Source organism: Salminus brasiliensis, chromosome 1, assembly GCF_030463535.1.
Source record: "Salminus brasiliensis chromosome 1, fSalBra1.hap2, whole genome shotgun sequence".
Taxonomy (NCBI): Eukaryota; Metazoa; Chordata; class Actinopteri; order Characiformes; family Bryconidae; genus Salminus; species Salminus brasiliensis.
The window spans coordinates 13,082,697-13,099,924 of NC_132878.1; positions in this window are offsets into that span (position 1 = coordinate 13,082,697).

Here is a 17,228-nt window from a genome sequence, read left to right on the forward strand (position 1 = left end):
AGTATGCAGAGAAACAGATGGACTACAGTCTGTAATTACAGAACTACACAGAGTTCATATATGGTGAGTGGAGCTGATATAATGGGCAGAGTTCATCCAAACCAGGGGTGGTCCTATTATTATACATGTTGCCGCTGGGCACAGCTATAAGCAAACATAGTGTTCATTTTATATTGTTATGCAGATGATACACAGCTGTAAATATCAGCCAAATCTGGTGAGAAAACTAGATGAAAGAAAATCAAGGATGGTGTAAAAGATGTGAAATGCTGGATGTTACATAACTTTCTTCTCCTAAACAGTGACAAAACAGAGGTTTTCCTTTAGGGTCCAAAAGCAGCAAGAAATAAACTTAATGAGTTAGACTTCAGTTAAATCTGGCAGATGTCTCTGTTTTTCCTAGTTCAGCTGCTAAACATCTTGGCGTCATGATTAATTCAGACCTGTCATTCGACCAACACATAGCTAATAGGCTTCATGGACACAGGGAATTGTGGTAAACTGAGATGCAGGAGTTGTCGTCCAGCCCTATGCATGCAATCACTCAGGTTTGTGGATGGTGGAGCGGGTGGATGCCAGTGTTTCAGGGCACCCCTGTGGCTGTTACCTTCTGGCTCTTTTCTTTTAATTAGGCTGTCATAGATGGCTCTGCCGGAGTCATCAGCCACACTCTGATACTGTTTAACATTCTCTGCTCTAAAACTAATTCTATCTCTTTACCTTCAGAAAGTTAATGACTGCCCACGTATCCGAACTGGCCTGATGGAAAACTGACCACTGGCTTCCCTTGCCACCTGTGTCAGACCAGCTGCCCATTCTCTGCCACTGCTATCTGCTTAACAACTAGGTTGGACTCTAGCTATCTGCCACTGTCCTTATTATAGCCACTATTAACCATCATTACTTTCATTATTCATACCTTCTCTACTATGATTATATTACAAATATTTCGGCACACCTGAGCAGTAGAACAGTCCTGGTGGTACGGGACTTTGTATCAATAATTTATGAATAGTTCTGACCAGAGGAGGATGGGTCCCCCTTGTGAGTCTTGGTTCCTCCCATAGTTTCTTCCTCCAGATCTGAGGGAGTTTTGCCACTCTTTTTGGGTTGCTCACCTTTTTATGCTTTTATTGCTTTTATTCCTGTAAAGCTGCTTCGTGACAATACCAGCTGTAAAAAACATTATAGAAATACCTTTCTATACTGTATAATTTCTATAATTATTCATGTATAATAATATTAAAACGGCTGAGTAACTCTGCTGCAGTATCTTGATAGCATGCAGGTGTGGCAGTACGGGGAGACAATCTGCCAAAGGCAAAGCAAGACACTTAGACTGAGTAAATGCTGCGCAGAGAAATTTTGGGCAGGAATATGAAAGATGTTTGAGGTTAGAAGAAAAAGACCTCCTGAGGGGGATGAAGTGAAAATATATTCACGTTCGGCAGATGCTAAACACATTTTGAGGCGTCGAGAGGCCTGTATGTCTACATTTTAACCAAACCATGCTTTAAAGTTTGTTTCTTTGTAACATCTCCACAAAGAACAATAACGCTAGCACTGAGAGGTCTTTATACATACATGCAGTCTTACTGCACACTTCGTCGAGTTTGTACAACATGAATTAATGGCATTTTTCTTGCCATCTTCTTCTTTGCTTCTTCTTTCTTAGCTCATCGCTGTTATCAGTCTCATTCTGCTGAAATGGTCTCTAGTTTTTAGTTGGTCTCTTATTTTATTGCAAGCAAATTTGGACCATGAACCACAGTCTATTCATCTTGACATGATTGCACAATGTAAAGAGTAGCTGGCATTTTAAAACATTTTTAAAAATGCAGGTGAAAAATGCAGGGATTTGATGAATCTTCTCCTTATTGACACTAGCAATGGGTAACTATATTTGAAGGTTACCTATTACAGTTTTTGACATATGCACATACTGAACATATTTAAAAACATATTAGTCAAGTTTCTCTCCCTTTTTTACTAATTCAAAACTGTGAAATATGTAGAACTTATGCAGAAGTAAAATAATTCGTATTTCAGGATCGCCATCAGCACATGTGCATTGGTGGCCTAGACCTTGCCTGTATGTACACCTGATTTCCTGTCAGTCCGTATGAGGCACTGTCTCATTATGGTGTGTCATAGTGGGCACCACGTATCCGAGTACAATGCTAATACCATTTGCACCCCTTAGACATGGGTGTTTGAAGGGGCTGTAACTGGCCTTGCTCTCTTAGGGAGGGTAGCATGGACCTCTCTCTCCCCCATCACTTGCACCCATGCGATGATAGCCTACGCGGTGCGTCGTGTAGCTTGTTTAAGACAATTAAGAGTTAGTGTTCTCTTCCTCCACAGGTGCCCCTACTTTATTTGGTCCATATCTGAGGACTTTTTCAAAATAGCAGGTGTGAAAATCTTTTGGTTCCAACCAAAATAGGTGATCTCAGTCCAGATCAGCTAAACCATGGTTCGGCCTGTTTGCAGTGTGAAAAAAAAATTAATCAAAAGAAAATGTAAAAGAACCAGCATTGTGCCAAAGTCCACTCGCACTTCACACAGTAGCAGTATTGGAACAGCCGATTAGGATTGCACGGTTAATGTTGAAAACGCCCTTAGAGGAAGCAGGTGCTACCCTTCACTCGCCTAGAACTGGTGGCTTTCTATGACTGGGGAGTTCCAGCTGGTGTTTGGGAAGTGGCAATCATGAAATTGGGGATACATTTACACTTTATGTCAGTATTCATAAAATTACCCATCATGCCATCCTTTCGACATAAGGGCTCTTATGATAAGTGATGTTTGTTCAATTTGTTCATAATACTGTTATGAAGAAGGCCAAGGTTTAGTTAAGACCACCATACATTGTATCAATAATGCCTAAGTAGCTGTGAAAATCCTTTACTACTAAATGAATGATGTATGTCAATATGAATTATGTATATACAAATATATCAAAAAGGCCTTTGGTTAATGATGTAGTGTATATTGCAAGTAAGTAATAATCACACTTCACATTCCTTTATCTATACATTTCAAGTGAATCTAATCATGTCTTAGTAAAGCATGTACTAAACACAAGGTACATGGTTTAGTTCAGTGAATTTAATATGTCTGATGTAAAGTGAAGTATACCTTATTAAAGTATCACTAACATTAATTATGACTAAATATTGTGAAAACTATATTTGGGCTGGGCGATTGCTAATTGCACTGGTTGCAATGAAACTTGCAGCTGATCAGTGTTTATTAAGCACTAACAAAACCCCTGATACGTTAATACATTCTAGTGTATTTTAGTGTATCATGATAAAAAAAAATAGATCGTGAAACAATAAAAGATCATCATATTGCCCAGTCTAAGTCCTAATAGTTCATACTCTCTTAAATTCGTCCTCTTACTCCTCCATGTGCCCTTCTAAAACAGCAACAAAAATGAAAACAATGATTTTTACACTAATCTCCACTAAAATCTGCTAATTATGCTGCACATCCACAAGTTAAAATCACATTCCAGTAGATTCATCAGAACTTTAACTGAGGCATTGCTACAACTACTACAATTCACCCAAAGCTAACTAGACAGCTAGCTCACAAACATCATCACAAACATCATGCCTCAGGCAGGTATGAACATTATTACAGCAAGTTGTAAGTAAATGACCTTAACCTTAATGTCACCTAATTAGTAATGTAAGAAAACATATGCAACATCATGTACTGTATCGATTCTCAAAAAAAAGTATTGGCTTTGAATTACAAGTAATGTAATATTTCAGATGTAAAGATCGGTGGCAGACAGTGGTTCATTTAGTGCTGTGTTTAAACCTGACCGCTGTGTTCAGATCCCGCTGTTCTGACTGCAGAAACAGTAAACTTTTCTTTTACTCAGATTTTATGCAGGCGATGGTGTGTTTTATGACAGTTTACCTAAAATTTGATTAAAAAACTAATCACAATTCATCACCTTACAGTATTGCAACTTATTAAATCGTAACTCCTTTAGCATAAAAGGTATTGTGTCACCGGGTCCTTGCCAAATACACAGCACTACATCTAATATAGCTAGCTAACCGTACACAACACATGGGCCAGTAGTGCTGTTGTTAGTCACATAGAATAAATAAATAACTCATATCTAACTCAACTAAGCCCCTGCATTTATGCTAATATTTTTACATTACTAATATTTTAAAGTTTGGGCACCCAGGTCAACATTTTTGTGGATAATTACACAATGCAAGATGAGCCCATTTCCAAAGGTCTTAAAAATTAGAGAAGACATGTTTCTTTAATATTTTAAGCAAAATATATTTTTTTCTTTTTGCATCTTTTGCAGTTCCAAAATAACATACAAAAAGCAAAAGTTTGGGCACCCTGCATAACCTGCATAGTGCTTAGTAACAATCATTATCTTAGTCACAATTTATAAATGCTTTTTTTTTATTCTTGTTTAGGAATGAAGACAGTATGAATTAATGCAGTTGTTACTTGTTTTCTTAAAACTAATTAAGCTTTATTGTGATGTACCTCGTGTAGTTCACGTTAATAAGTGCATTACTTATTTGTTTGTTTGTTTGTCAGCACTTACTGTAAAGCGAATACTGCCATCAACAAAGCACTACTTTTCAAACACAATACTGACTGTGGATGCATTATCAGGTTATAATAAGGTACACATGCAGATAGCCTTCAAATAAACTGTTACATAACATCAGAAAAATAGACTTAAAGTATTGTGTTAGGCGCCATGACAGATTAAAGGTCTGCAACATTTCTTTACAAACCTGGAGAATGAAACGCCAGGGAGTGAGCTGATGAACTTATTAAACTGGCTAGCACGGAAAAGCCTACTGGCCTACTGGTACTAGAGTTTACAGTCAAACTCTGATTCTGATTCACACACTGTAAAACGAAAAAAAGAAAAATCACAGGCACGTTAAGACACAGATGCCTGTCCCTCTTTAACACAAACAGGTTGATTCATAATTGGTCTAAACTATGAATTAATTACATCAGCTTATTCATAGGTTATTTCACGAGAGGATTTCAGAGGGGAAAGAGTTAGGAACAAGTACGGGGAGAGAGAGGGGTGAGGGAGAAAAGGGGGGAGGGGGAAGTGAGAGGCAGAAGCAGAAAAGAGAAGAGAAGAGGGGGAATACAGTGCAACGAGTGCACGGAGTAAGAAGGAGAGAGGGAGCATTTCGCCTCACATTCCACTATCATTTGCCCCCCTAGAAAAAAAGAGGGAAGAAAAAAAAGAAAAGAAAAAAGCTACAGCACACACAGGGCTCCTGTCTGGTTTCTATGGCAACCGTGAGGCTATTATCGTACCTTGCCATTCATTATGAAAGGACTTTGGTTGACAGAGAGGGCTGGATGGAGGGGGGTAAAGGAGAGAGGGAGAGAGAGAGAGAGAGAGAGAGAGAGAGAAGGAGGAAGGAGTACACAGCTGGCAAATAGGGTGGGAACGAAGACTGGATTGGAAAATAGACTTGAAGATTATTTAAGAGCAGACTTTGGAAAAGCAGTGGGTTTTTTAACACTGTAGATATCTGCGAAATGTCTTTAAGCTTTTAAAGGGCTCACAGCATGGAAAAGAACATGTTCATGCAGTTTTATGAAATACTCAAAACATACTGTTTTCTCCCCCATCCGTTCAGTCAATATATGACCACAGCCAAAATGGCCTGTTTACAGTTGACTGTTTTTGTGAGGTCACAACCTGCATACGTAGCTTATTATATGCTCTATGTTTTGGAAAAGGACAAATTTTTATTGCTTATTAAAATAAATAAATAAATAAATAAATATATATATATATATATATATATACACACACACACACACACAACATATCATTCCCTTTCCAGTCCATATGTCAATTAAGTTGCAAAAAGTTGCATCTTGTGATCTGATACTTGGGCTGAACTTGCTGTAGTATGGCCTCACCTCAGTACTGGCCATGTTGGCACTTTTTTCACTTGTTAATGATTTAGCTGACAGGGGAACGTCTGATTTCTAATTGTTCTGGGATCTCTTTAAATCCCTTCCCAGACTCATCAACCTTCTTACTGAAAGCCTCAGCGAGCATCTCTGGATCTGGCCATGGTAATCTTCACCACTCACTTCCACAATTAAGAGTACACCAAACTAAACTTCGGTTGTATGTGTTTAGTTGCATTATCTCCACCTCGCGATATTGTTAAAGTTAAGATCAAATGTCCAGATGTTTAAATATGTTAATAAAGACAAAGCTTTTAATGGCATGTCCTCATTTATTCACATGACGGCCCCCTATATCCTTATTGCTCTTTCATCTTAGCCCCGCCCATTAACGCTGAAATGATCAAGAGTAGCTGTGTCTGAAACTGTGCTCTATTAAATATCCCGTACATGCAAAAACCCAGACCGCTATATAGGAGCAAAATACAAAAAAAAGTTAGGTAGTGAACAGAGTGCATCTTATGAACAGTCCGACGGTCTGTCGTCTGAAGTTGCGTGAGGATTTTCAACCAAATGTTATGAATTATGGGTATCCCATGTCTGTTTAGTGTACTTCTATGTACACTATATTTCGCGGCCCACTGGAACAGGATTAAAATAAAAAATTGGCACTGCACTTAAGAACAACACTACAAAATGGCGGTTGTGCACTATATAGTGAATAGGGCACAGCTTCGGACACAGCTAGTGTTTCAGCTCGGACGGCTTTTTAAATTAGACAAAACAAGACAGCCAATCAAAATTAAATGGCATTTACCTATCAGTCCAAAAGGCACAGTAAAACAACAGGCCTGCTTAATGTTCAGTGAGAAAGAGAATGGTTGGTGAATGGTTGCATTTAAAATGAATTGGGGAATTTATGTACCAAAAAAAAACAAACACATAGACCTTAATAAAAAATAAAACGTAATAAAAATATATGATTTAGGCCCTTTAATAGTTTACAGACCTTTTTTAAGAGGCCAAACTATTCTGCTGAGACAAAATGCCGTAAGACTGTGGTGCAACCATACACTAAAAACCTATCTAGTGTTCTTTTTGTTGTTGAACAGGTGGCTTTTGGCCAGTTCCCCAATCTCAAGCTGGCTGGAACTGGGCGGCGGAGGCTCTGGCAGCCTCCTGGGACGCTCTGTAAGAAAAACTTGGTGAGATAGAGAGAGAGAGAGAGAGAGAGAGAGAGAGGGGGGCTCAGAGAGAGAATTAACAGAGCACAGAAAGAGAGGGACAAGTTGAAACAGATAAAAGGCAAAAGATTCAGAAAAGCACTTTCATAACACATTAGCCACCTTCGCTCTGCCTCTGTAGCAGAAAAGCCCACTCCAGCGCAAGGGAAAGAGAGAGCAAGTGTGTGGCCCCAAGAGCCTTAACGAAATACTTGTAATCATGAGCGCTAACTCCATTTGCGATAGTGTTGTTAGCATTACCAAGGGTAATATTAGCAACAGCATTACAGTAATGGTGGCACTAATAAAAAGAGATTTGTGAGTGTGTATGTGGCCTGCGGCAGTGAGGGAAGGAGGGAAGGAGGCAGAGAGAGAGAGAAAGAGGGAGTGTCCATTAAGCAGGTCCAGTCCATCACTTCCTAATGTCCTCCCTCTGGTCCTCCTCTACACCAGAAGCACCGAGACGCCATTTTAAGCAGCTGCACAACATCGCCAGCCACGGCTTTCATTTTGGTGCCAGTGTTAAGAAAACAACCAAACTTTACAGAAATGAAACCAAAAGTTAGAGCTTAAGGGTGGAAAACATGATCCTGTTACATGATCAGTTGACCAAGAACTGTCCTAGAATTCCTAAAACAAGACCAATTACAGAAAACCTGCAAATAGTAACAACCAACATAGTAACAAGTGAGCTGACGGATGTCCTGAGTACTGTTCCATTATTAATGTTCCTCCCTAAACAGTTTAACCTTGCAAATGCTTAATATAACAGTTGTGTAGCCGATACCAATTTTACAGGGCTAAAAAGAGCAGTTTCAGTGAAACAGTGCTTTACTGAGTGACATGACAGTGCCTCATTGCCACATGTCTTATATTTGAATAGCAGAAATAACAGAAACTCAAAATCTTCAAATAAGGATGTACCAATATGGGAACTCTGGGTCGATGCCGATATCCTTATATATGATGATACTGATGAGAATCCATAAATGTATAAACTGTAGAAATCGATTTGGATTAGCATTACAGAGACGTGTGATGTTTATTTCTGTTGGGCTACGAATTTTTAAGCATACAAGTCATCAAGTATCAGTTTAAAATATAGAGACATGGAGGAGACTCCAGGAATGCCTTGTAAAATAAATATTTAAAAGAATAGGGAAATAATAAAATAAAATTCTAAATAAATTAAATTTGAAAATGTCACATCATAAAATAAAAATAAAATGAAAGGGAAACAATCACAAAATTAATCTAGTTGCAGTTTTGCAAAAAGCTATTTGCAAAATCATTGTCTGTAACTAAGAACTAATAAAAAAAGTCTTATTTAGTTAAGTTATTTAGTTTATATTTACCATAAGTCTTAAATAAATGTTTTTTAGTTATCTAAAGTTTCTTGCGTTTCAGCTTTTTTGTTACCTCTTTTGTTTTAATGTCATTAGTTTGTAAAGCAATTATGCCTTTTTGTTAGAAAATGTTTTTTTTTTGTGGTTAATTATTTATAATTAGTGGTGTCTACTTGGTTCCCCATAGTGGTTCACCCTATCAGGAAATCTTGAAATTGAATCCCGAGAAAAAAGTGGGTCATTATCGATATGTTTTGTGTGATATTTGTATCGATACTTATAAAACTGTGTATTGTCAATATCTGCCAATATAATTAGACAACCAGTATATCAGTCGGGTCCTAACTCCAGGCCTTTGCAGTCTTCTTCATGGCAGGATTTGTTTTGTACTGGTGCTTTTGTTGTGCTTGTTCACAAATCTTCATCCAACAAACAAACTAAAATGTTAATATTATGCACTTGAACGGTTGAATATTGGCTGCACCACCCACCCTTTCTAGGTCTGTGAGCAGGAATACATTTTGTGTTATTTCTGCGTCTTTGGCCAACCTGACAGAGACAGAAATGCAATTCAGCAAGGCTCGTGACACTCTAGAGATTTCGAAATATTCCAAATGTCTATGGAGATATTTTCATCATCTCCAATATTTATCCTGTCCAGTTCTATTGTTTGGTTTTGCATGCACACATACACACACACACACACACACACACACACACACAAACGTACACACTTCATTGCAGTGTTCTGGATGGGGTGTATCTCTGGCGCTTGTGCCTGCCTCTGGCTGTGGAGGCTGGCTTGTCTCAGCTCTGTTCTAGCAAAGTAGGGCAAAAGCCATTTGAGGACAGAGAGGAAAAGAGAGAGAGAGTGAGCGAGAGAGAGAGAGAGAGAGAGAGAGAGAGAAAGAGAGAGCAGGAGTAGAGGACAGGGAGGGAGCGAGTGAGCGAGAAATGAAAAGAATGCGAACGAATGCAAGGATTAAATAGCGCAAATTGCAACCACAGCAGTGGATATTTCCAATAGCAGATATTTTCAGTCCACCCACTCGTGCCTAAGCCGTCATGTACTTTACAAGGACGCGGACAGAGCCCACGGCACGGGCCTGCGTACGTCCACCGAATACGTCCGCGGCGGGCTTTATTTTTAATACAGCTGGAGGAGTGCAGAAGAGCCCTGTAGTAATTGAACTGTGACTGAAATGCTCTGCTTTCTGGTGGTCATTGTGTTGCTTTTCTGGATGATTAGCCGGACCGAGCCAAGGCCGAGCATGCCCAGTCCACTGCATTCTTCCACCGTGCGCCATTCACTGCTGCCTGCTCTCCACAGTGAAGAATGTAAAACATTCAGATGACTTGATTCAAATATGAACATCATCTCCTCATGAATAAAGTAATATTATTTTTTATAACATCACGTGGAAATCATGGACACACTTGAATGGAGCTGAAAGTACAGTACATTCATTTCAATTGCTTTGCCTCTTTAAAGGGCAGCTCCATCTCCATGCTTTAGTAAGGACCCTACAAGAACTGCACTATGGGTTTTGCATTTCTGCACTACATCTCCTTCAGCTATATGGTTGCCGTTCTGTATGATGGTAAATAATGCTGTATAATGTTAAATAAGCCCTCAACGCTGAAAGCTCGTTATTTTTCAATTTACGACGTATTGATCAGTACATTTACTAGGATAGTGTGGTTATGAGTGAAGTGGAACCTCTCGTATTTTAAGGGCTTCATTAGAGTAAGGTGCAGAGAGTAGGAGGTTCTTATACTAAGCTGAAAATGACACTTTTGCATGTATGTAGGCGGATTTTCAGGGCAGCCAGTGAGCTGCCTTTTCAGGACCGCACGAGAGATTATTTAACATCACAAAGTCGTGACAAACTGTTTTCCACATGACTGGCAGCAGGCCAGCATTCGTGACACAGACACAAAAATCACTTATTCCAGCTTTAATAATCCGTTTTTGGAGCATGCTGTCAAGGATAGATCTTGTGGAGATGGACACGGAACTCAGCACCGACTCTGAACATATGGCAGAGGAGGACAGCGTCTGTCAGTGAGGTACGATGGTGTCTTCTTACCGCAAAGGCACACACTCGATTTGAAGCCCTGCACAAGCATCCCAGCTCGAACGCATGTATACAAAGCATTAGACGTATTCGACCGACTATCTCCCGAAGTGGAAACATCAGTTATTTATGTACCTAAAGATGAATGAAATGATGTACAGCTGTGACGGCTTCAGCACAAATGACTCAAAGAATCTCTGCCACAATAATGATGGATAACGCTGATTTCAGTATTTAAACTCACTCTCTGCACAGTGCAGATACACACTGCTGCAACTAAATATACAGCCTAAGCATGTATGTCTATGAGTGCATATATGTGCTGTGTAGCACTGTGAAATGTGCTGTGTCAAGATATGCATTGTGTGTGTGTGTGTAAACTGTGTGAGTGAAGAGGATTCTGGTGGAGCTTGAGGCAGTACGGTACTGCGGTAAAAATCTGGGCGTTCCCAGGGTGTGGAGTGGGACTGCAGACCAACTACTATGACTCAAACAGAGGGAGAGGGAGCACCCCAAACTGCCTCATTTCTACTACTATACTACAGCATTCCCCTCAGTAGGGAGACAGACAGGGAGACACACACAGAGAGGAGGATATATGTGTGTGTGTGTGTGTGTGTGTATGTATAGATAGTTGCTGTCATTCATTTTTCTTTTTTTTTTTTAGACAAAGTGTTGAATCTGGCAGTTGTTCTTTAGATTGTGTCAAACGTCATGATAAATGGACCAATATAAATGCTCCAAAATGACTTAGAATAAAATAGAATAGAATAAAATATTTTTACACTGACGTCCATTAAAAGTTAAGTTAAAAGTTAATTTTTTTGTAAAGCTACCGTTTTTGAGATACAAGCTTTTACACGCAAATACCTTGCATCTCCAAAAGGGCAGGATAAATAAAAAACCTTAGAGGTGTTTGTGTGACAATATATATTTGCTGTTAAATATTTTTGCTGTTTTTTTTACTATATGACATATTTCAAATCTGCCAGATCTCATTAATATTTTTTAGGATGGATGGACCAATAGAAATGCACCAAAATTACTTCTCCTGTGAGGCTGCTATTTTTGCGAGACATTGATGATATCTACAGGCTATCTACCTGTTGAAAAATATGAAATGTTTTTAACATAGCGTTACATGTTGTATTGTTATGCTAAATTATGCAAATAAACAGTAATTGCATAGAATTCCCAGAAAGCCTTTTGAAAAAACTTTTGCATAAGACTATATGGTATAGATATACAGTTGTGGTTGAAAGTTTCAGTGATTTCACTTGAACTGTTTTTTTTTCTAAGCAGAATGAGTTACAACATCCATCTTAGATAAAACAGATGAAGTAGTTTCTGAAATGAACACATGGTTAAAATTATACACAAATGGTCAAAAACATATACATACAGATGGCTTAATAGGTAGTTAAATGTCCCAGTCATGTCCAAGTATCAGCTGTTTAGGGCAGTGCTCCTGCACTATTCCATTCCATCCACTCCATCCAGCCCCAGAGCATGATGTTACCATCACCATGCTTAACAGTTTGGGCAGTGTTCTTGAGATTGAATGCCCCACATTCACTCCTTCAAACACAATTTGCATCCAAACAACTCAATCTCTGTCGCATCTGACCACAAAACTCCCAAGCGGCTTTTGATTTGCCCATGTGCTCAGCGTCAAACTGTGCGTTGGTCAGTTCAAAAAAAGAACAGTTCAAAATATGATTGGAGCCCAATACTGCCATGACATTCATAATCATGATCAATGCATGTAAAGCTCCAACCACAACTGTACATATAGTTTTATGCAGAAATCAGAAGCCCTGTTTAAATAAATCATTCTGTTGTTTTTATTGAGAAACGTAAGCCTTTGTGACTAATCATTACATAATATCTTTGGCAAATTCTGAACCAACAAATCCGAAATCATCAATGTGGATTGTGCAAAAGTGTGGACACCTTACAGAGTCAGGACTTAGTAACACCCCCTTTGAAAGAAATCAGTTTGCAAAAAGTCTTTCAGTTCTTGTAATTCAAATTTGTCCGTCAAGTTCTGAGATAATCTTGGGTTGTGTTTCATGTATAGCTTGATTAGAGCTTGTTAAAGCTCTATGATGTTTAGGACAGAGGAGAGAAACATTTAAAAAACTTTAGTTTGTGTCTCTTTGAATACTGTGTTTGACTTAAACTGTCACACAGATTTGCCTTTCTTGCCAGCAGATGAGCCAGTTTCTCCAAGAGATTTCTCAGTCTTCCCCTTCCCATGTCTTGTGGGCATCGATTACCTTCAGTTTTCAGATCTTTTCATAGTTGCTTAGAGGAGCCCATGTTCAATATGTATTTTCACAAGAAAAAGAGAATTTGATTAATCTAAAAGTCCCTTACTAGTAATAGTGGTAACCTCAGGTCTGAGTTGCAAAACATTGGAACCTTTGCAACACAAACTTTTAAAATACCTTCATTGGACCTCATTCAAATGCTCTAACAAAGTCTTGGTCAGATACATGATGTGTTTTTAAACTGCAGAATTGTTCACAGCTCTGTTCTTATAATGATGGATCCCATTGTCTTCATAAACTGAGCAAATATTTTTGTTCATTTGTAAAAACTGCTTTAAAGAACTTTCTTCTAAAGAACGGCTGGTCAATAAGGCGCACTGCTAGGAAAGGCCAGGTAATGCAAATTTCAAAGCTTTACAAATAATCTGGCTTCATTGTCCCAACAAATTAATAGAAATTACTGATTCCTACAAAGCAGGAGGCTACAGGAAGCTAGCAAAGCATTCTCAGGTAGCCGTTTCCAGTAACGTAATTAAGGAATGTCAGTTAACAGGAATAGCGGAATAGAAGGTAAAATCAAGGTCTGAAAGACCAAGCAAACTTCCTGAGAGAACTGTTCATAAGAAGGCTAATCAAAAGTCAGTGAAATGTGTGTAGAAATGAATGAAAAGAACACCTCTCCAACTGTTAAGGGTGGGAGCAAACTGTATTGTGTTGTAGCCAGTGGAACAGGGAACAACACACCGTCTGGTAAAAAGCTGAAGAAAAGAGGGTGGCTTACAGGCTGTGATACTTGCCAAAAGGGTGTTGGTAAGTACTGGCCATACAGGGTTCCAAAACCAATGAACCTCCAATGTAAGGAAATGTAGCAAGAATTCTATTTAGATCATTTATAACCATTTCTATTGGTCAATTTAGCCATTGCTTTAAAAAAAACGTAAAACATAAAATAAGTAAAAATAAAATGTTTTTCAGACAGCTGTGATAAACTCATGAATAATTAGGAACATCTGCACACTTAAAGATTAGTGTAATTGTAATGTAATTAACTGGTTATTCATCACAACAGTCTCTAGAGTTAGAATCCTCTTGTTGAGAGAGGCCAACAGAGAATGACCAGACTGGTTGGAGCTCACAGAAAGGCTACAGTAATTCAGATAACCACTCTGTACAACTGTGGTGAGCACAAAGGCATCTCAGAATACACAACACGTCCAACCTAGAGGTGGAAGGGTTACAACACCAGAAGGCCACATCGGGTTCCACTTCAGCCAGCCAAGAATAGAAAGCTGACCCAAGGCTCACCAAAACAGGACAGTTGAAGGCTGGTAAAGCAAAGCCTGGTGATGAATCTTGATTGGGCTGAGGAACACAGATGGTAGGGTCAGAATCTGGCACCAACAGCATGAATCCATTGTGCCTTGTGCCAGCAGTTCAGTCTGGTGGAGGTTGTGTAATGGGGTGGGGAATGTTTTCCTGGCACATTTTGGATCCATTTTAACCAGTCAAGCATTGCTTTAATGCCATAGTCTGTTTGAACATTGAGTATTGTTGCTGACCATGTGCATCCCTTCATGGTCAGTTTACCCATCTTCGAACGGCTACTTCCAGCATGATCATGTTCCAAATCATCTCGAATAGGTTTTTGATGAAGATGACAATGAGTTCAGTGTTCTTCAGTTCTCCAGTCCTTCCCAGTACCCAGATCTGAATCCAATAGAATCCATCTTTGGGATGTGTAGAATGGGAGATCTGCAGCATAAACACGCTCCTGAAAAATCTGCAGGTTTGTGTGATGTAATTACGTCACCTTAAACATCGTGTTAAACTCCATGACAAAACTAAAGCTGTTTTAAGAGCAAAATGAGGCATTACTGTTGTGTTCTTTAAAAAGTGCTCTGTGAGTGTTACTCGTATGTATATTTGCATGCGTACATGTATACAAACAGCTTCTTTGAACACAGCAACTGCCTTGCCACCTTACAACTCCAATAATACACGAAAACCATACAACCTTACACACATACACCATACCCTTGCTCAGTTCTGAGCGCTTCAACAACAGACAGCAATACAACCGAGAGATACAAAGTAAGCTTGTATGTGTGTGCATTAAATGTACATGTACTAGCTAACACACTGTTAATAATAAGTAAAAAAAAAAGAAAAAAGAAAAAAATCAACATAGCTTCACCCCCATATGCACAGATGTTTGTGGACACCCCTTCTAATGAATTAATTGGCCTATTTTAAGGGGCAACCATTGCTGACACAGATTTGCACTTCGGCATTGAGCTGTGGAGCAGTGGAACTAATATTATATATATAATGTGTGTGTGTGTGACCTGCTATAGAAGTACAACACTTGTCCTTGTGCCTTCATGTAGTAAATTAGGACAATGAAACCCTGTTGATCTGACACAGTTCCTCCTATATATATATATATATATATATATATATATATATATATATCCATAGTTGTAGATCACCATGCCTGATTATCATGAAATGAAAATGGTTGAAAATAAAAATAATCCCACGCTTCTCATTAAATGAACTAATGACTCAGACGAGAAGCGCATTAAAAAATAGATTAGCGCTCTAATTGAATATTTTAATGAGATATTTCCATTTGAAGAATGGGCGTTTATTGTGTTACGGCTTCATTATCGATTTTAATTAAGGAGTGTATTATAGTACATGCTGTCACTATTAGTCTTCCTGATGTTTTGGGAAAGGTTGGACTGGCACACGGGTACTTGGTCCACTGTGTTTCACTACAGGGTTGTCACAACACCAGATTTTTTCAATTGCATTCCTGTGGCCAAACAATACTGCTCAACTCATTCAAGCCAAACGTGTTTATCTCCTCTGGTCAACACCGGATAGCACAACAGATAAGAACTAGAGCTATACACCAATCAGTCATAACAATAACATGGAGGTACAGGCATTTTGCGCGTCAGCAACGGTATGTAAGGGCATACTATTAACGAGGCCTTTAACGAATACGTAGCTTTAGTGTGTTATTGTGTCAGTCCGAAAAAATCTCCCGTGTGTGTGTGCAAGTGTGTGTGTTCCAGACAGGGGCTGTCCTCACGGCTGTGTTTCAAATGACTCATCTCTGCTCCCTTTTTTTCTGACTGAGCCAAAGCCTCCATTGAGGGGGAGTTGCGTGACGTAGGGCACTAGAGAGGGAGTGCAGCGGCGTTTGGAACGCAGCCGAAGAGACAAGAGCTCCATCTTACACGCCAGGCCTACAGTGCACATGCACACGCATGCGCACGCATACACACACTGTGTGTGGCTGCGTTGATAGATCAACACACACACACACACACACACTCTCTCTGTCTCTCTCTCAAACATACACCTGATTCGCTCTCTTTCCCGATCTCCATCACACCTGCCATCTTTCCATGATGCCGTTGTTACTATGCTGCATGCGATGGGCATACACACACTCAATACTTGCTCACACACACACACACACACACACTCCTGTCTTCAGTGCTCATATATGCTCACTTTGGGGCTCGACCGGGTTTTAAACACAGGCGAACACACAATCTGCTGTTGAGTGCAACATACAATTGGTAGGGACAGATCCATAACAGCACACACACGCACACACATACACACACACTGGATGTTGTCCCTTCTGGTGGCGAAAGGTCTCATGAGGTCAAACACAAGTGTACCGAGCTTTCGGAATTATGCTCAAAAGAGTACGTTGTGCTGCTCTCAAGACTGTGAATAAAACACACACATACAAATGTAAGGCAGACACATAAACACACACACACACGCACTGTTCTGGGTGTGGATCTAGGGTGTAACAGATGTCGTTACACACACTCGCACACACACATGCATGCAGCCATTTCAGTCTACTGACTCACATTCTAAACATAAGCTACGTACGGGCCAAACCCACTTTGGCCCCACATCACCCCAACCTAAAAACACACATCCCTCTCTCTCTCTCTGTGAGTGTCTCTGCCTCTCTCTCCCTATCACATGGCCCTAAGGTCTACATTCTGCCACCTCTGCCTCACTCTCTCACTCCCTTGCGCTCGCTATCTCGCCATTATCTTTTTCTTGTTTGGGTCCACCTTTACTTCACCAGTCTAGTCTAATAACTGCATACCTCCTGAATGTTATGCTTTAAAGCAACGCTCCCCTGATGTTCACCCTAACCTCCATCTTCGGTATCAGCCCAGCGTGATTCACTAGCGCCAACAATAGTTTGGACATGTTTCCCAGCGCTTTGAAAAGAGCCGGAGAACCGATGACTCTAATACGCTTACAACAGAAGCCAATAGGCAGCATTATTTTACACCGATAGCAGAATAG